Source organism: Etheostoma spectabile, chromosome 1, assembly GCF_008692095.1.
Source record: "Etheostoma spectabile isolate EspeVRDwgs_2016 chromosome 1, UIUC_Espe_1.0, whole genome shotgun sequence".
In the NCBI taxonomy this organism is placed as follows: Eukaryota; Metazoa; Chordata; class Actinopteri; order Perciformes; family Percidae; genus Etheostoma; species Etheostoma spectabile.
In genome coordinates this window covers 5,892,565-5,913,440 of record NC_045733.1, presented here as the reverse complement: position 1 = coordinate 5,913,440, position 20,876 = coordinate 5,892,565, and positions in this window count along the sequence as shown.

Here is a 20,876-nt window from a genome sequence, read left to right as displayed (position 1 = left end):
GTGGAGTGGACATGTGCCCATTGAGAGGGGCTGAAACAACAGAAATATGAGTCAGGTTGGTGTTCTTGTTGAAGATGAACAGATATATAGACACTGCACTGGAGCCTGTCTTTAGCAATCAGCTTTTAAATTACCAGGGTACATTTTCCCACAATTCCCTTCCCAGTTGGTATCTGCATTCTTTCCAAAGAGAAGATGAAAAAGTGATCTCCTTATTGCAGCACTCTGTTAACACAACAGGGAATGTCAGCACAGACCATGATCACACACTCTCAAGTTGAAAGTGCAGCGATGATCCTTTATGTGTCTTCTAGCAAGAGAAATAATAAGGCTGCACTGGGTCTCACACGAGAAAGTTTGATCCTTTCTTTATTCAAATACTTTAGATAATCCTTGCTGCCCCAACTCTTCAGCTGCTTCAACTTCTTAATCTAACGTAAAACAGCTTCCTTAACTTTTTTTCCACAACTGATTTATGACAAGCACATCACAGAGACTGCAACACTTCACACTAGAAATGATTTTAAATAAATTGGAATTATATGTAAAATACGGATTTAAGAATAGATTATCAGAATATTTTAGTGAATCTTTCTGAAAAATGTTTTAGTACTGAGTGGAAAAGGGCTGTTGAACATCCTTCTTTAGTCTACATTGAAACTTTTACAGTACAAGGAAAAAGAACCTTTTGCCTGCAAGCATTTTGAGAAACATTGGTCCAAGCAGATCCACATCTCCTTTGTGAAAAGCCTTTTAGAAAGCCTTATTTTCTTAGTGTGTACAAGCATAACCCCGCAGTTAAGGACATCAGCTTGGGAACAGACCACACACTGACAGGGACATTCACCCTTTGTCCAGATGGCCCCTTATCCTTCAAAAGCCATGTTTAAAACCTCAGTTACTGTAGTAATATTCCAGAAATATTGTGCTACTTTTCCTATAATCTGTTCTTTCTTATTTTCTTACACAAGTTAACTGACCAAACAGACGTGTGTGTGTGTGTGTGTGTGTGTGTGTGTGCGCGTGTTTGCGTGCGTGTGTATGTGTGTGCTTGCGCTTGTTGGAGAGGTCTGATTCTTTTCCCTGAAACGCAGTGTCTCTGTACATGCCTTTCATTCCAGTGTAGTGTGAGTCAAGAAGCACTTGGTGAAGAGATCTGGAGAGCAGAGACTCCTCAACATAGTGATGCTGTGATGAACAAATGTCTGCATGAGAGTGAAGATGTCAAGAATGTTTAACAGCTTTCTAAATCAATGAATCTAAAGACATGTGTTTAGGCCAATAGCCTATCAAGAATAGGGAGAAACATACATAGTCCTTGTTCTGTGCAGATATGCATTAGAAGTTCAGCCAAAGCAAAAGAAGACAACAAGTACATCTTCCAGCTGATGGCATGTCTCTGGCAAGGTTGGTCTGACGGTCGATCAGTCGGTGCAGCACTTTGGTCCAGACTGGAATATCTCTGGATTGGCACAACATTTTGTGCAGACATTCTTGTTCCCAGAGGACATATCTTACACTTTCCTAACTTTTCCTTCAAGGCCACCATGAGGTGTGGTTTTTACTTAAACATTTAGACAATTATCGGATGGATTTCCATGAAAATCCATGTAGCACCATCATCTTGTCAAAATTCGTATTTTGTCCAACACTTTGGTTTATGAACAAATACCTGAAAAGCTAAATATAAGCAATGCATGCTAACATGTTACTGCAAATAAGACCATGCGACCATGGTCATCATGAGACATCGAAGTAAGTTGAGTGTAGATTTGACTCAAGCATGCTCAGATTTAACAAACAGGAAATTTAGCACAACTATCATATATTTAGCAAATTAACTCTCTCAACATAAAAGAATACAGTGGTATCTCTATACAATACTCACATACTAACTTCAAAAAATTAAAACCTACCTTTAATCAATGGTGGGCGTAAAGTCAACGGTTCAAGTAAAATTACAGCTTTGGTTGTTCACATAAAAAGCATTTACATTTCTGAGGGATCATGTGTGAAACAAAACTATTTTTTTAATCAAAATGGTACAGTGTTTTGAAATGAAAACCTTCAAATAGGCAGGGTCAGGGTCAAATGTTGGTTAGGAAATGAGAGCTGAGTCTCCAACAAGATGCACATGATATGATTTTTTAAGAAGCTGGTTTTGTGTATTAATAAATTAATTGTGCTTCCTGGAGAAACAACATAAAGTGTCCTTATCCATGTCCATAACCTGTGTGCAATTCACCTAAGGTCAACATAATAATAATCACTGGATCATTGTTATACATGAAAGATACATATAACCCGTTGGAAAGTAAAAGGATAGCAATGCCCTGTCACAAATAAATCTGTGGGATTAATATGTCACTAACACCTCCAGTTTAATTCATCACATAAAACATATTTTGCATTAAGAAGTGATATCCTTAAAGACTGGTCAAACCGTTATGGGATAGATAATGTATTGGATGATTTAAAAGGTGTCTTGGAATTACTCCAAGGTTAAGTGGTAATCCCATATCCATCAACACTTGGATCCCAATACAAATGACCTGGACTATGTATTTATTGGAAGGAGCACTTATGGAGCCTGATAAGTATCATTCACCAGCCATTACCCTATGCTCAGAAAGATGACATATGAGAGCCATTTGCATGCTAATCTCTCCATCTGCTCAATAGCCTCAAAGGTTCAATTTTGCCGAACAGTTCCTAGATTCAACCCTTGAGATATAACTTCCTTAAGAAGAGAATTACTGAAGTGATCTATTGGTTTTCCATGGTGTGCCAAATTCATTCTGGGACTAATGAAATTACTCATTTGTACCTTAAGGACATAAATGAGAGGGTGACATTGCGGCTTTGAATGTCATCATAAAATTTGTGCTTGACATGTCTATTGCCAAGCTTGAGTAGTGCTTTCTTCAGTACAATGAGGGCAGAGAGGTAGAAATTATGCCTATCAGACTCACCCAAAGAAGGGAAGTTTCAATACGTTCCTACTCAAGGTGGAGACACCTAATTGTGCAGGCTTGGCTGGTTTGGAAATATGAAAAATTCTCCATTTAGTTATAACAATGCAGCCACAAATACATCACATACATTGTATTTAACATCATCAGAAACTATTTTTAAAAGTTGGGAGGGGTGTCAATTTGTTCACAAAGGATATCCAAACATTACTATGAGCCTGCGTCCAGAGTGATGTAAGTGTAATGATCATAATGCTCACAGTCACTAATGATGTCAAAATTGTTTCCACATGTCTATATGACCAAGTATGAGTCAAAGAAGGACATATGGATGTGATGTAAGCTACTCATCTTTTCTTCCTCTCTCTGTAATGCTTTCAATAACGGCCTGCAAATTGCAGTGTGAAGATTGTATTGGTACCTACCTACAGTACCTGAGCGGACAAGTTTGTACAGAATGAATGTGTTGTTCCCAAGAAACATCCTAATACCACAAAGTAAATGTAATATGTACTGATACAATGACTTATTTCATTGCTATGTCAAGGGAACTGATACCTGGTTTTACCAGTTTGTCTGTCTATTCTCTCTCTCTCTCTCTCTCTCTCTCTCTCTCTCTCTCTCTCTCTCCTTTACACACACACACACACAGACACACACACACACACAAACTAGATCATTGGTTCCGAAACTGTGGAGGTGGGGGAAACACTGCACTAGATGATAAACAGAACAGGCATAACAAAGTCTTTGGTGTTACAAATCCTCTACATCAGGTCTTTTCAATGTTTTTAAAGATGTTGCCAGTGTATCATCATGTAAAGTTTATTTCTATTACCAATAAGCAGAAAATTATGTCCCAAGCTTCCAACCCAATCGACATGTATAATGCATACAGTACAATTAATTATGCATTAATTGTGCAGCAGTACCAGTCCTGGCATTTGCACTGTCAGTCTTAGGGCCGTGACACACCAACCCAATATGAAGGTTGTCGGCCTTCATATTACCGGACTCAAATGACCAATGATTGGTGGAGTGCAAACCTTTGTTGATCTGAAATGAAGATAGATTCACCAACTGCATGGTCTATCAGTCCAACTGCCTGATCAGTCCAACTGCCTATTCTGCCGAGGGTTGGTTGGTGTGTCAGGGACATTAGACAAAGGACGTTCATATATCCTGTAGTCTCCCTCAACCAATCAAATCTGTTTTATGAAAACTTTCTCTACCAGCTTCATTGTTCTGGAAACATGAGCTCCCATATTATACAAACTGTAAAAGAACATGTTTATGGCAGTTTTCAAACAGCCTAGAAAAAGCAAAGTGAAAATATATAAATATTTCCTCTAAAACTAAAGAATAACTCTGCAAACAAGAATGCACAAACACTGAACTCTTATGGAAACCTTTGAATGTTTACAACCCATATGTGTTGTTTACATGTTTGGATGTTGCAACAGGCAGCACATAGGTGTACATAACTGATGTCCTGTGGAGCTTTCATTGTATACAGAACCAACTTCTGGAGTCACGTGATCAACTTGACAGAGAAGGCAGCTTAAAGTATAGCTCCTGGCCCAACCTTGCCAAATAGTTTAATGGTTCCAACTCCTATATTCTATCACGTTGTGCTTGATAGAGTCATTTAACGCAGAATGGCAAACAAGAACAACACCAACGCGGCAATACGGATGCCATTGCAAAGGCATTATTGGAGAAACAGAAAAGCTACCTCAACCCACAATTTTCTCAGATTCAGTCTCATATTCAACAGGTAGGGATTGCAAACTGTGAGCCATTTCATTGGTTGACCAGCGTGTGATGCTGAGGTGTGCAAGTTGTTCAAAGTGTGGCCTAATTGGGTCAGCTGTGTGCGCACAGCAAGGTCACAGTTTTTTGACCGTGGTTAAGGTGGGATAAGGATTAGAAGAAGACAGTTATATTGATTAGTTTTGTTTACTTTTAAATAAACGGATGTAATATCCATTTGATTTTGGGAAACTCTGTGGACGGGCAAGTAACTCATGAAAATTCTAATTACCAAAAACACGCATTTACACAGATGCCCCCGCGTCAATTTCCGACAAACAAACAAACAATGTGGCCAAGAACAAAAATAAGCTAACTGCTATTCCTGCCCAGCTAGCATCTCTAACTGCAATCCTTGGCTCTATCAGATCTGATGTGGACAATATAAAAACTACAGTGGAAAGCAACTCAAGTATTCTTGATAGCCATCGCCACGTTTTTCAAGAGCTGGAGGTGAAGGTAGCAGATATGGAGGACAGAAACCGAAGATGCAACATCCACATCACTGGGTTGATAGAGGGGTTAGAAGGCACTAATGCTATTCAATAGCTCTCGCACTCCTTGTACGCCCTGAATTTACAGTTATAGCCCAAAGAAGAACGCCACTACTAATCGTATGCTGACTTTAAACTTGCTTCACTACACAGACAGGCAATCCTACAGGCTGCACGTAAATGTCTGCCCATTGCTGGGGACAGAAAGATTTGCTTTTACCTGGACTACAGCAACTTCACGGTCAAGCGGCACCAAGCCTTCTATCAAATTATGGATTCTGCAAGAGTCAAGGGTCTGGATTTTTTCCTGCTCTACCTTGCAACACAAAAGATCAAGGAAAGGTCCCAATACAGATCTTTCACCTCCGCTAAGGATGCTGAAGATTACGTGGGGCGGGCTGCACCCTATTCTCTTGTTGACGTGGAGGCCGGCACCTCAGATTCCATCGCGGAGGACACCGTAGAATAAGATATAAGATCAGGATTAAAACAACTGCATGATGAACATAGGCTCTTGGTTTGTCTTAATCTCTTGATGTGTCCTGGTTTTATTAAATTATTATTGGATATGATTACAGAGACAGTGAGAGTGTTTTTGAATGACATATCTGTCCTGTTTAATATAGCCTACGCTCCATAGGTTAATTAGGCCACTACTCGGTTAAAGTCTCCTTTCCAATGTGTTTTCTGTTTTGTGTTTTTTATTTCCTGTTTTTGCTGACGGGAAATGCGTTTATTTTAAAGTCAGTTTAGTGTGGAACCAGTTGCCGTTGCAACCAGGTAACCATGGGCTGATGTTCCTTTTTGCCGCCCCGTGTCAAATCTTGATAACAGATGTATTTTGAGTGTTAGCCTTCTGGCCATGTTTCCCCCCTCCTCTCGTATTCTCTTGTGTGTCACTGTCTCGTCTGTTTTTGTTCTGTGTCTCACATGTTCTGTTTGTTGAGGGACTTAACTTTGGATGCACTATTGTTAGGATTTAACAAAGTGAAAGGCAGTAGCATGTTGCTTTTTTCAAATCTACTTTCATTTAGAACTTTTTTGATATTAGGTTATCTTACATTTTTAGTTTGAAACTGTGGTGGTCTGAATGCACCTCACAAGCGAGCCAGCACCCCAGCCCTACTTTAAAATATTGACAGTGCATTAGATAGATAGATAGATAGATAGATAGATAGATGTTTATTGATCCCAAGAAAAATGGGAAATTCCTGTGTAACAGCAGCAAAAATCAGTCACAAAGCACAAATATAAGTGTAAATGAAATACTTGGAAAAATATACATACATACAATATACATGAAATAATAATACGAATAAAGTAAAAAGAACAAATATTTGAATATGTACAGGATGGGGGAACAAAAATGTGCAACTGCTTAAATAATATGCTAAAATGTAAATTTAAATAAACCAAATGTCCAGGTTGCATTAGTGCAGTAGTGTGGTGTCCAAAAGTCTCATCTACCACCCAGTGATGACGTGTTAAAAAGTGTTATTGTTTGTGGAATGAATGATTTCCTGTAGCGGTCCGTGCGGCATCGAAGCTGTCGGAGCCTCTTAGAGAAGCTGCTCCTCTGTTGGACCAGTGTGGGGTGGAGAGGGTGGTCAGGGTTATCCATGATAGATAACAGTTTGTTCAGCGACCTCCTCTCCACCACAGCTTCAAATGTGTCCAGTTTGCAGCCGATCACGGAGCCAGCCTTCCTGATCAGTTTGTTCAGTCTGTTTTTATCGCTGGCTCCGATGCTGCTGCCCCAGCAGATGACGGAGGAGAACAGAGCACTGGCCACAACAGACTGGTAGAAGGTCTCCAACATCCTGCTGCACACGTTGAAGGATCTCAGCTTCCTCAGGAAATAGAGTCTGCTCATCCCCTTCTTGTAAACAGCAGTGCTGTTGATCTTCCAGTTCAGCCTGCTGTCGATGTTGACACCCAGGTATCTGTACTCCTCCACCATGTCCACGTCACTTCCCAGGATGCAAAGGGGCTGCGGAGCCGTTCCCTTCCTCCTGAAGTCGATCACCATCTCTCTGGTCTTATCTACGTTCAGCAGCAGGCAGTTCTTACCAGACCACTCCACAAAGTCACCCACCAGTGCCCTGTACTCTCCCTCCTGTCCATCCCTTATACACCCAACAACTGCAGAGTCATCAGAAAACTTCTGTAGGTGACATGACTCCGAGTTGTACTGAAAGTCTGAGGTGTATAAGGTAAACAGGAAAGGAGACAGCACAGTCCCCTGCGGGGCCCCCGTACCACTCACCACCACATCAGACAGAACACGGTCCAGGCGGACGAACTGTGGTCTGTCTGTCAGGTAGTCAATGATCCAGGAGACTATGGACGCACCGACACCCATCACCCGCAGCTTCTCACCTAATAGCAGTGGCTGGATGGTGTTGAATGCACTGGAGAAATCAAAAAATGTGATTAATAGAGGAGATGCATTTGCTACAGACTGATACCGGCTTCTTAGCCAACAGGATCTATCATACAATTGCATTCTCCTCAGCAAGCTCAAAAACAAAAGGAGTGGCAAGTGTCAAACAGAATTTTCCGTTTAAAGTTTTGTCCTCTTGGTCAGACGAAACAGGCAGAATTGGGATTCATGTAGAGTACAGTTTTAGGAAAATGGCACTTGTGTCAGCTTACGCACCTAATGTTTTTGATGGCAATTTCAATGGTACGCTCACCAATCAAATGCTGGAGTTAACTGACTATTCTTTTGTTGTTTGTGTGGACTTCAATGCTGTGTGGGACCCAAATATTGATTAGTCGAACGCAAACGTCACTGGGGTTCAGGCTCAAGCCACAAATGCTTTGAAATCATGGGCCAGCAGTTTGGGTCATATATGTATTTGGCATGCAGTTAATCCCACCTGTAAGGATTATTCCTTTTTCTCAGGTAGACATAAATCTTTTGCCCGAATAGATTTTCTATTTGCATCCCCTCAATTATTCCATTCAATTTGATAAAGCAGTGTTACTTCCAATGGCATTGCCTGACCATAAAGGGGTCATCTGCATCACATGCTGCTAGATGGTGCTTTAATACTTCTAAACTGAAAAATGAATCCTACATCAATCAGTTTGTAGCAGAATTCCAGATATTGGCAGACACTAATGTTAGCTCTGTAGAAGAGCTCAGGATACTGTGGGATGTGAGAAAGGTTTTATTAGGCCCAACACCATACTATTCTGCTCTAATGCGTGCAAATCTAGATAACTTCAACTAAAAAACCTTGACGTTAACTTCACCAGATTAAACTAATTTTACTGACCAAATAGCTTGAGAACGATCACAAGTCAAGAAAGAAATCATTCTGAAACAGAAATTTGAAAACAAGACAGCGCTATAACTTCCAGGGTGCTAGACCTAGTCATCTACTTGCCACGGGATTAAGGTCCAGTGACGATTTTGCAGATATTCTCCCTATTAAATCTTCAGATGGTAATATTAAAACTGATCCTGTTGAAATAAATAAATGCAACTCAGATCATCAGCAGATTTACTACATTTCAGTCACGGGACAAAAAAAAAAGAAACGTTTATTTCTATTCATAATACAGTGCTACCGGAGTGCATTGTAGAACCAGCAGTGGATTTAGACTAACAAAAGTAATTTGTGAGTTCAAATTCAGATTCTGGTTTTAAAAAGATGTGCTAAATCATGTTGTTCTTTCAAATTCAACTGGATAATTTTCTGGTGTGGTTCTGCTCAATAAAGAAAAGGAAACGTTGAATTATGTAAGCTATTGTCCCAACAGCAGGCTTGATGTTAAGTAACAGTTCAGTACAATATCACAATAATGTTGTTTTCTTTTACATAATTTCTCTTTTGCAGACAGGACAGCGCAAGCTGTGATCCATCGAAACCAAATAAGGAAAGTCCAGCTGACTGCAGAGCATCGTAGCTTTTGTAATCGGCAAAACAAAGCAGCAGTTTTTACACAAAACATGCAACAAAAACACAAAACATGCAACATGCTTTAAAACGTGTCCTTTAAATGACACAACTTTACAATATTGATACAGGGTAGTTGCAAGAATTCATCAAAATCAATCGTATCAATGGTAAGTCTCTGCAGGGCCTGAAATAAGTTAAAGTACATTATATCTGTTCCAGAGCTCCCATTACCCCTTCTTCTCCACCACTACGGCTATCTTCTACTTTGTACACTGTGTACTTAATCAGAACTTGTTTGCACGGCATTTGATGCCTTTTATGGTACAAGACTCAGATAAGAACATGCCCAAATTACAGTATATTCTGCTTGTAAGTTGCCAAGAACCAAACATTAGTCCTCTGCCAGAATATCACTGCTGGAAGGCTCTTATCATTTAAGTTTAATTCGCATTTTCCAAACAAATTAGCATTTAATCAAATTACCCAAACTTACAGACATGTGGCTAACCTGAGGCCATCTGGAACCATCAGTAAACCAGTCTTGGTTCTTAAAGTATCAGGGTACATCCAATGCTATATAGGTGTACTTCCTTTGAGTGAATGACGACTCAATACCTAAAAATCTCACAATAGGGTCTCAATATAGCATTTCATTTCTTATGCTGATGTATGTCCACAAACAAACCTATCCTTCAATATGTAAGATATCTTTCTCTATAGTAAATTACTGTTTATCATGATAACATAAGTAATTACCTAGCTGACCTTGGGCTAAAGGTAACTAGCTAGCTATATGTGATATCAGCTGTCATTCCGACTGTAGTCTCTCTGCGCCGGGGGAGTGAGGCTGACCGACCGGGGTGTGCCAGCTGGCAAAATTAGCAATAAATTAATTGTCTATCCATACAACTAACGTTAATGCTACTAGTTAATTTAGTGGGTTAGCCCAGTGCTGTTAATCGTTGTCAAAATAGTCATACTAAAAATAACCCAAACCCTAATGAGCGTGTTGAGTGATGTTGTAACCTCATAATGTTACCCACCGGTGTGTGTGACGTACTGTGACATGTGTAACTGGGTGAGCGTGTTCTGATGGAAGTTATGAGTAACTAGAGGGTGAAAGGTCATATGACGCCCCTGAGAGGTGACTAAAGGAAACGTCCCGTGTCAAAAACTAGATAGTGTAAGAACACAACTTCTTAAAATATAAAATGTAGATATAGTCTTTTCTAGACATTTTAATGCAGAAATGTTATAGTACCTTTAATCACTGAAATGTCTCTACTTGTAAGACTATTAGGCTACTTCAAATTCTCATAATAAGTGCTTGTCTGAACTTCGTACAATGTAGGTGCGCCAAAAAATATATTCCAACAAAAATGGTTACATGTCACCATTTAGAATCTGGGCAGAGTCATCATACAACTACAATGTAGCAATGAAGCTGCTGAATGTAAAAAAAATCATACGTTGACACATGCCTGGTTTCTCCAGCAACCAAAGAGTTTCTGTTGTAAGCTGTACTGTAGACATGTGTCACATTTTATTCACTCCTTACACAAGACACAAGACTGAGATTTCTGAAAAGTCTGCTTTGATCCTTCCTTTCAAAAAAGTGATAAGAATATCCGAGGGACACAAAACGATCTTTCACATAACAAATTAGCTGGTGTTGATTTTTCATTAAAGATGATGAAAAGCTTGGGTTAATGCTGTGAATGGATTAGTTTGTCCATCCATCCATTTGTCTCGGTTTCATCCATTTACAACAGTGTATTCCATCAATGCAGAGCAATCTCACAGGATGTTCCATTTAAAAAAAGCTGTTATCTTTAACCCCAAAATGACAGCTATTACTCCATTATGATAAATCACAGCTCACAACCAGATAAGGTTAGCAGGAAGCAGCATCCTGTTCGTGCAAGCCATTTGGACAAAGTGACTGTGCTTTTAAGGAAAGAGAAAGGGAAAGAGAATAAGGAAAGTCTTTAAGCCAGTCTGGGTCTTTGCCAACCTGCCTCCAACCTTTACTCTTTTGGTTTGGGAGTTAGCTAGTTTCCTTTTTCCTCTGACATCACTCTCCAGGATTCACACAATGATAACATGGCCCCGATTGCATGACATTACTGCTTCCTTGAATGCACATGGGAGAATTGTGTTAATAATCCCTCTCGACTACAGGCCTAACTGCAGTTTCCAGCGAGCACCAGCTGCACAGCTGGTGTCCATGGGAGAGACTGAACGGATACACAAATTCCAGACTGTTATGAGGCAGGGAAATACATTTCCTTGGACAAGATGTCTCTTACAGTACACTGCCCTGTAGTGTGTGTCCTTACGATTATGGTATCCTATGGCAAATGTTACCCCCTCTGAAACCACAGACATGCCACTATATGAGACAATTAAATGTCTGCATGACAATGTCGCTGAATATATTGGGACTGCTTTTTGAACAACTCTACCTTTAAATTAGACACACATTGGAAGGTATTCCACCTTATTTACAAGTAAATAGTTTAACTACCAACAAATTGGAGTCATTCTTTGCCAGCTTTGAGAAAGGAACCCTCTGTTATCTTAGTAAACTAGCTTTACATTGCAATAAACCTTACAGAGCACTTAAACTTCTGCGTTTAATATGTTCAGACCCCCAAGGGAGTCTGGTTCTGAAATTTAAAGCAAATTGCTGCTCGATGTAAGTGTTTTTCTCTTTGTCTCAGATCTTAATTTGTTGTTGTAGCCTATTTTAGAAATATAAGCCAAATACTGAAGTAAAGCACACACAAAGCGGGAAGAAAAAATGCACCTTGTGTGATTTTTTTTTTCTTTTTCTGTAATGCAAGCCAGATGTGACCGGGACCATGGAAACAGGTGATGATAGCATTACACTGGGATTGCAAACAGATGGAGAAGGGCTTGAACCTCTTCTTGTGTCATTGTCGGGGTCATAAATAAAGATTTTTTGAAATGATTTCGGTATAAATAACACTACAGCAACTTTAGGTGTTGTGGGGTCAAATGTTATTCATAAGAACAAAAAATAATCATTTCCATTGTAACGAAAAAGAGTGTTGTGTGTGCTTGAAGTATAGCTTGGCTGGCAGGGGTGCTTGTAGAACTTCACAGTGACAAAGCTAAAAATGAACTCAATTGAGGCACCACAAGACTGTTCAGTAAATCTGTAAGTTTGTAGTGTGCGATTGTTGCTGCAAGTGTGTAGTTACCAGTTGTTGTCAAGCTCTTTCACCATTGTGTTTTGCCAAATTAGACCCTTCAGTTTGTGCAACAGGGAGACTCCTCTTGTTTCCCTGCCTCAGATAGTTTCAGGACACAGGCCTGCTTCACATCAGGTGAATATATTGCTGGAAGAGGAATGTCTCCAGCAATCAGCCTTGATGAAACAGTTGGCGGGGCTGTCCTGGGAGACAGAGGAAAGCCACTGTACGTGTTGGACTGGCCTCAGAGTGGGAGAGGACACTGTGCAGACCTGTGCTGAATGGCAGGCTGGCCACCCCTGAGAGATGGTTATTTTGTGAGCAATTACATCTTGCGGCACAGAGCGAAGCAATAAGCCCCCCCAACAAAAATTACTACTGCCTAGAGTGTTCATCTTGTGACCTCATCTCCAGAAGTAAAGTTTTGCATGTTAAGTGCAAGTGCTCAAAATTGAATGTACATCTGCAGTTACATAAAAAAATAAAAAAGCAGCTAAATCAGGACCACTGAGTCACCACAACATGTATTTCAGAAGTTGTAAAGTGTTTTTTATATCAGTGTAGAGAATTACGAACAGATAGAGTGACTTTAGTGGCTTAGAAAAAGGAATTTTACATTTGACGTTTTCCAGGCTATCCCTGGAGCTACCACAAGAGAGCACAGCTGGCCGACTCTCTCACTCACTGCTGAACCTCCCCTGTGTCACACACAGGTGTAAAAGCCCAGGCCTTTAGCACAGATTCATGCTGTCACATCTACAACCAGCCACCCCAAATGGGGCCTCCCATTCTGCCATTTGGGAGAGTGGACTTTCACAGTAATGGACACTTAAGAAAGTGACACCTTGGCACAGCATGGTGCCACAATGTGACAAATAGTGAGCTCTTAAATCATTACATTACAGAGTGAAATGATTTATTGGGCCCTGTAGCAGACAGTGTTACCCAGGGAGCGTTAAAGATGCACTCTGTTTTAGATTTCACACATTCTGTAACATGTTTATGCAGCTGGATTGTTTTATTGGAGCAATTGAATTAAGCTGTGATAAGTGAGCTGAAGTACCATGCTCAAGGGTACACTAGAAATGCTACACCTGTCAGTGCTGTGTGGATGGGTTTGGCTACATGTTATGAAACCTTTTCTTAACATCAAATTAAATGTTCTAACAAAATACAAAGTCTCGCATTTGAGATTTGTATTTCAGTTTCCTGAACTAACTTTAGCTTGTAAAAGCTTAGGATTTTCTTATTAATCTTTGTTAAAGACTGTTACCACAGTCTACTTGGATCCTACAAGACCTGTTACACAAATTAATTTTTTTACAGAGTTTTCCCTCCTCCTGGAAGTGTAGATTAAGTACTACTACGTTTTTTTTTTTTTTAAACTGCACAGCTTAGTTGCGGTCTGCTCAAGAGGATCAGCTCATTTCCCTTACCACAAAACACAGTGTGCTGAGAGCAGAGCTTGTCTTGGAAGATCAATGTCTCCTCTTTTGTCGCATCAGTCACGCAGCTTCTACGTTGCACAATGGCATTGGGGTGGTTGGTGGGTGGGGGGATGCTTGACTGGAGAGCACAGAGTACCACCTGACCGCCTACTGGTCCACACACACACAAACGCACACATACGCACATGCACGCATACACACACACTGTGCTGATTGTGTCTTCATCTGTTCAGCGACAGCAGATTTGTTTGAACGTGTCTTTATGTCTCCTCCCCCTTCTATAGAGTGAGTTAACATGCTTTATTCTACTTTGACATGCCAAACCACATAGACTATAATGTGTAATAGCCTGCTACTCGCTCAGAGGATTGTTTGAAACACTACAGACTTCATTTTTAGTCTTGTTGAAATAATAAAGCTGTTGTCCATTATTAAGTCTGCGCTTCATTAATTGCACCTCTTTTTTCATTCATAAGACTATGCACTCTTTCACTTCCATCTACCTCATCTGACATGTTATTATGATCTGTAAATGTTTTGTCTGTTCAATATAAGGCCTCTGGGTGTAGAAGTTTCATGTTGATTTGTTTACACTTGGGATATTCATGACTCACATTATCTCTTCAGTTGTTACGAAAAACATTCAAACTGATTTCAAATGAACGTGCAAAGTAGAGACTTTTGTATTGGGTAAAAAACTAAAGTGAATTTTAATGATTATTTTAAGTTTTATTTTTACTTTTATGAGATTCCCAGCTTCCAACTTTTCTACAGCTGTACTGACACAAAAAACAAGAGTATTTGTTAATCTTTCTCCTAAAAGCAGTTAACAAGAAAGAAAGGAAGATCAGAGCTTAACGTTCAACTGCACCTTCTCATTAAAAAGGGGTTGCTAAGACAAGATAGAGAGACAAAATAAACAATGACCAGTCGCACCATTTTTCATCCACAGCAAGAATGTAGAAGCTGTCGGACCGCTGGGATCCAGGGGCCTGTTAGTGATGACACTTCTGATCTATTTTCTCTGCAGCCTCTCAACCTTGACGAAGTCCAGCATCAGTGAATTTCTTTCACTCACACACACACACACACACACACACAAACACTCCCACACACACGCACGTACGCACGCACGCACGCACGCACACACACACACACACACACACACACACACACACACACATACCCACACAGGCCATTTGTTTTGTTAAGTACACGCTAAATGCTACAAGGTGATTATCAGGAAAGGCGGTGATCTTCCCCATGTTCTGCAGGAACCAAAGAGCCTTAATGACTCTGGTGGGAAACACCTCAAGGAGTTCTCAGGCCTCCTTGAACTTCACAGAAGGGGTTCAATGTTGATTAGCCTACCAGTGAGTCAGAAAATGCCTTATTGCTTCATGTCACAAATGCATGAACATTTTATGTAACTGAAAATAATCCAAATAAAAATATGAACAGGCATTAGAATTGTGAATTTCGTTTTTAAAAAGTTGCACATAAACCTTTAGAGATTTTGCCATTCAACAGTTTGTCTTAGTATAGATTATACAACATTTTCTTAAACTTCATAAAATTAAAATGTTAAACAAACAAGGACACTGGTATAATGGATGCTTGAAAGGTAAATCTGGAAATGATACCTTCCTAAAACAAATCATTCATTAAACAATTGTTATTGTTTAAGAGTTCTGACTAACTTCAAAACATTTTAAAGCCATCATTTAATTTCCCAAGCTTTATACTTTTTACACGTTTTATTTTTACCTCTGAAATGTACAAGCCAAATTTCACTGGATGAATGTATCAATAAACTGGTGGGAATTGAAATTTAGATAGATTAGAGTTACTTCTATTGCCTAAGATGTTTAAAGACTTTAGTAGTGCGTGCAGTGCATAAGGCTGAAGCTAAAACAAGGCTCCCAAAGAACTTTTTTTTCTTCTTCTTTTTTTCCAAAGTGCATTTATTCAGAATTGCCAGCGTTGCTCTTTCTACAGGTCTCCAAAAGACTGGTTTTACACTGTCTACACGCATTACTCCCATAGTCTGTTGAAGGCTGATCCTGTCACCCACATCTTTCCTGCAGCCGGGCCACCCAGCCTGGATGTGCCTCCAACATGTCATCCCTCTGTGTGGTCCTTAACAAAAGAGAAACACAGAGACAGAGGGAAGCACAGCACTGCCAACCAAGAGAGAGATGTTTCAAAATATGACAGTGTCATCTCTGGGAATGGAGTGCAGAGAAGAGAAGAGAAAAAGGGAACAGAGCAAAGAAAAAAGTGTGCAAAAAAAGTGTGTAAAGAAAAGGAATAAACTAAGCAGAGCCTGAGGTAAGTTCAATGTGATGTAAACAGGAATTTCAACTTTATAAATGATGAAAAATTATTAGGTACATAAATGTAGAGATGACATCATTAGTAAAACAAGGGATGTTAAACTGTATGTATTTTATAACCAGATATGGTCATGTTTGGTCATTGTTTTTGTTATTGTATAAAATAAACAAAGAAAAGCGACAAAAACAATTACACAACACAATAAGGATATAAAAGACAATATGTTGCTTGATGCCCAAAAACTGTTGCAACAATTTTTTCTTCTGTGTTTTAAGCAATCTAAGACAACGAACAACAAAGAATCCTCCAAAGTTTTACAACAAAATATCAAGATCATGATACAAAAGATTTACAATCATAAATTGTTTCCAAAATACAAAGTGATCATAGAAATGTGAGCAGAAACTGTAATGTACCATGTAAGACTCTCGGCACACTTTTGCAGTTTTGTATTTTTGTAGTGAATGTTGTGGTCTTTTGTGTTGTTGTTTTTCTCGGTTGGTTGATATTTGTCAGTTGATGGATATTATATAACCCTTCACTGCCATCAGTCTCATTTGTAATTTGCAAGATAACAATCTCCAGGTCACAAGGTATCCTGAAGGTGTTTTGTATTAGGGAATCTTTTTTGGGGGCTGATTGATACCAGCCTGCTGCTGGGATTTACGCAACGCTACACAATAGCATGGAAAGATAACAAGTAGTGAAAACAAGTGATCTGCAGGGCATGTTGACTTTCCAACTCGCCATCTGAGCTCCAGTTTTGCATTGAAAAGCCTTTCTCTCATTATTACAGCTGAGGTACTGTGAGTGTGCAGAGTAAAATAGGTGTGTGTATGTGTGTGTGTGTGTGTGTGTGTTTGTGTGTTTGTGTGTGTGTATGTATGTGTGTGTGCGTGTGTGTGTGTGTGTGTATGTGTGTGTGTGATATGTATACACATACACAGATCAGTTAAAACATTGGTTTGCAGTCATACTATTACTGTAATTACAAAGAATTGTTTGATTCAACAATATTTTTGCCATGCAGATATAATTCTTGCTGTCGTGTTTTTGTTGTGTCTCCCTCCTTCCCGTATTTCCTCTCTTTGTTTTGGAGTGAAACATTTGATCGCAGGGAGGGATTGTAGAAATGGTGCACTGCACTGCCTTCTTTGGTGTGTGAAGTGTACTTCTCTGTATGTTGTCATCTAGATATATGTTTTTTTCAACTGTTTAAATATTTTTTTTTTATTACTAAAAATAATTCATCACAAAAAACAATATTTATATTAAAAGAATATTAGATGTTTTGTTTGATAGTTGCTTAATTGCTTGTTTTAAGTGTTAGTGAACACTTCCACACAGCAAATTGTGTGGTTATACAGCAGAGAAAAGGACCAAAATGGTAATGTCTAGAGGAAGAAGGTGTGTAACGTTGTGGTTTTTGACATAGTTTATCTATCTATCACGTGAAGGAGAAAGACTGTTTTTGCCAAAGATAAAAGACATCTGATTTTGAAAGGATGAAGTATGTGATAGGTTGGCTCTACACCTGTAATCCAAAGGTCAGAGTAGAAAACAAAGGTCAAAGTACAAAATAAACAAGGGATACTCTGTGTTGGTACACAATACCAAAACACCATGAATGCCGTTGAGGAATGACTGTCCAAAGGATTTCCCCTTTAGCCACATAGAAAAACAACACTTAATAGCACTTAACACAAAATAGTTTCAAAAATACCCCAATGCCTCTCCATAAACCTACAGACAATATAGTGCCACCTAACCACACACTAACTGCAGTTTAAAGAGATGCACTGCAAGCAAATAGGAGGGTTAAGGGAACACTAAACAAAAGTTGATTGTTTAAAACACTCTAACCAGGCTTTGGAACTAAAATGTACCAATTTCACTAAACTATAAACACTATTTCCCTGTTTTGACACATGATTCAGATTTGTTGAACTGTCAATGCAAAACTGCACACAAATCCCTTCATTTCTCATTGCCTACACCATGTGGTAATTTAGGAAGCATTATAAGCCGTATTGTTCACTAAAGTCAGCACAGCTCTAGCACATTGGAAACACAAAGAGTCGAATTTGATCACACACCAATCACAACCTTCAATAGATAGATAAAATGGCCAGAAGAAACATCAAGGAAGACTTTAAGAACACCGGAGAGGAAGAGAAAGAGGAGCTGGGACAGGAGGACGTGGTGAAGGAGAGTAGGAGGTCGAGGAGGAGTAGGGAGATGAGAATGAGGTGGAGGTGAAGGAAGAGGAGGAGATAAAGGAAGAGGTTTTCCAACATCTTTCTGCTTGCGTACTCTCCCATTCTGAACCCGAGAGGGGAGTTTTTTTGGCATGGCAGTGGAAAGTGTATGGCTGAGAACCTTACATCTGTGTTCACCTCCTCCAGGCCAGGAAAGAAGCCTGCCTGGACATTTCAGTTGATGCATGCCAGGGGTGGATCAGGCATGCAAGACGATTTCCCCCCTGCTGCTTGGCTAGGGCCAATATTGCCTGTGATGTTGACAAGATTCTCGTGCCTGTCCCAGACCAGAGACGGGATGCAGGGGAAGAATGACTTTTGTATTGTACTGTACAGTACAGTAAGGTCTACACATTACATTTGTTGTGTCTTTTGTTGTGTTCATCATATTTTGAGGGGGAGAACCACCACCAACACGACTTATTACCAGTTTTTGTAATTGAATTTATCTCACCAGTGTGTTGTAATGTGTGTGTGTGTGTGTGTGTGTGTGTGTGTGTGTGTGATTGTGTGTGTGTGTTTTTGAGGGCTTGTGTTGTGTCATGAGTGAGGGCCAAGTTTGTTTTTTCAGCAAGATTGAATGATTTTGAGTGGAGAGCTATATTTTGACCTGAAAATAGGACGTTTGAGGAATTTGTTGAAAAGTTATGGATTTGTGTTTAGAATTTCAAGAATCTTCGCTCTGCATCTCTGCAGAGTTATTGCAGCCAGGGAATGACTGCATGACAGCACTGCAGTGCCACTTTCAACCTATTTATAGTATAATTGTGACATCACAACCATATGGTAGTCTTGGCGGCTCATTTAAAGGCACAGTTTCTAAATACGGGCTGTGTGCATTTCTCTTTGGAATGACCATTTTGATACTTTTACTGTATTCATAGTCCACCTCAACATGCTTTATATTGAAAAAAGACCCGTAAATCTCACTGTTATGGGGCTAGTAAAAGCATTATACAGCTTACAGGTAAACTACTTACATCAATAAAAACACAACAGCTCAAAAAGTAAACTTCTAAGAGTGTTTTGGAGCTTGGATAAGTTTGAAGGAGCTGGCAAGCTGGCTTCTTTTATTACTTCAATGAATGAGGTAATGATTACTGTAACAGGAATACTGTTGATGGCAGCTCAGTTCCACAATAAATTAATTCCACCACCTGGAATTTCTTCACTTATAAATCCTTGCAGTCTCAGGGAATAATTGTGTTTGTAATGTGCAGACACAAACTCCAAAATGTATTTAGATAGTACAACTCAGCTAAATCCTTTCACCACATGTGAACAGTGTTTGCCACAGATAATTGCTGCTGCTACATTACACAATACAACACATTCATTATGTCCAAACTTAAAGTAATTCAGCATGTGGCGAACTCACACACACAAGTAATGAAATGAGAAAGTTAATGGATGTAAACAATACCATTATATCGAGACATTATGGGTGAGCAGCTGGGCGACGTTTTAGTTACTAAACGTCTGCAGTGATCCTGCTAATGATCATTCATGTGAACTCCATATCCTGTCCCAAAACCTCCAGCGTATTTATCTTTACTTGGTTTAACTCTCTCTTTCTCTCTTTCTCTCTCTCTCGCACACACACACACACACACACACACACACACACACACACACACACACACACACACACACACACACACACACACATATTCATTCAGTCACACTTTCCTCTCCTGTCTCTTTGCTCTCTCAAACATGAGACAGAAAGTTCATGCATAAATACAAAAAACAGTCATACAGTCTCCTGAGAAGTCCATTTTCTGTCAATGCCTTCATTGTCAGATCGAGCTATCCATATGATTGTGAACAACATACAACAAATGTCTGGAATTGCAAGAATAAACAGTGTGTTCCTCATCATTTGTTGTGAAAACAGTCCCTCTGGTGGCCCCCAACCCCCAGCCTGCATTCTCCCCACTGTAAATCATAATGAAATGGCTTGCAGGTGTCAGGATTAAAGAATTCTCTCAAAGGACTTTGGGCCACAGGCACAGCCACAGCTGCTTCTCTCCTTTTGCCAGGTCCTTTTTTGCCATTTGTTTTCTGTTTAGTGTGATGGTCTTGCAGTACCACTGCTGGGATGGACGAATGGCTGACCTCCAGAGGGTTGAGACCACAGTACATGGAGCTGCCATTGTTTTGATGTATACAGTCCTTGAAAGCTAATGGAAAAGAAAGTAAACAGTATGTTTCTTCATTTTTTTCTGAGAACCAGCTTTGCCTTGTGCCAGTGTTTCTGGGACCCATAAATAGACTACCTGTTACCTGTCAGCAGAGAGCAAATGGATCTTTCTGTTTATGTGATTTTGGTGCTCTATGTACTGACTAAGAATCCCTCTTCTCTGTGTGACATTACAGTTTTTTCCTATTGCTAACACACAATTTTGCAAACTAGTCTGGTTTTA